Below are 1238 nucleotides of genomic sequence, written 5' to 3'. Positions count from 1 at the left end.
TCTCTCTCTCTCTCTCTCTCTCTCTCTCTCTCTCTCTCTCTGCCTCTTTGTCCCCCCCCCCACTCTGCTCTACTCTTCTCTGACATAGTGCCCCAGCTTGTCAGCATAAAGTAGATCAGGGTGCCCAGACATCTGGATTTCATATGCAAAAATACTTTCCCCAAAAGATTTAGAATTCCATAGGGTTTCTTAATCTTTTTTTTAATCAAAATTAATTTTTTGAAGACCAAGTGCCATTTTTTTTTTTTTTTTTTGGTACCGGGGATTGAACTTGGGTCCTTGTGCTTGCAAGGCAGGCCACTGAACCGCTGAGCTAAATCCGCAGCCCCCAAGTGCCATTTTTAAACTCATTTCATAAAGGAAAAATTACTTTCTAACCACCCCAAAAAGTAGGAAGTATATATTTTTATAATTATGAATAAATGCTAATTTTTTTGCATAGGAGGTCTTTTCTTTTCTTTCTTTTTTTAATTTTTTGAGACAGGGTCTCACTGTGTAGTTGAGACTGACCTGGAACTCACTATGTAATCCAAGCTGGTCTCGAACTCATAGCGATCCTCCTGCCTCAGCCTCCCAAGTGCTGGGATTACAGGCGTGCGCCACCAGGCCCAGCTTAGTGCTATTTTTGAGGGTACAATCACTGAATCTTTCCGTGTATGTCCCCCCACCCCCATGAAGTTGACTGAGACTTGTTTGGCCTGGGATAGTCTATTCTGAGAAAAGGGAACTTAAGGAACATGAACCTCGACTCCTTAACAGACACGAGGGCCTGGATAAGATGGCAGTGGTCTGGCTCCCTTAAAGGGCACAGGAAGTGACCTCAGGCACGGCTCTTGGCCAGCTGTACTAGTGCAGGGGACAACAGCAAGTATTCTTGTCCTCTCCAAGGGTGAGAGTGGCAGGAGGTGGTTTCTTGGGCAGAAGCCAGGAAGCACTGTGTTCTGGTATGAGAGCTTTTTTGATACCCTTCAGTTTACCTGAGCAGGCAGATGGAGACAAGGCTGTTCAGGGCCCTCATCATCGGAGGAGCCACCCACACTTCCTGCACCCTCCCCGCAGTGACCTTAGTGTGCCAGAAAGGTATAACGTACGAAGTTGGAATTCCAAGAGGGCAAGAAAAAGAATGAGACAGAAGCCAGCATGGTGGTACATGCCTATGGTCCCAGCACTCAGGAGGATGAGGCAGGAGGATTACTGTGAGTTCAAGGCAAGCGCAGGCTACATAGTGATTTTGAGGC

The sequence above is a fragment of the Fukomys damarensis genome, unplaced genomic scaffold, assembly GCF_012274545.1.
Source record: "Fukomys damarensis isolate Sample0158 unplaced genomic scaffold, DMR_v1.0_HiC HiC_scaffold_34, whole genome shotgun sequence".
Classification (NCBI taxonomy): domain Eukaryota; kingdom Metazoa; phylum Chordata; class Mammalia; order Rodentia; family Bathyergidae; genus Fukomys; species Fukomys damarensis.
This window is presented reverse-complemented; position numbering follows the sequence as displayed.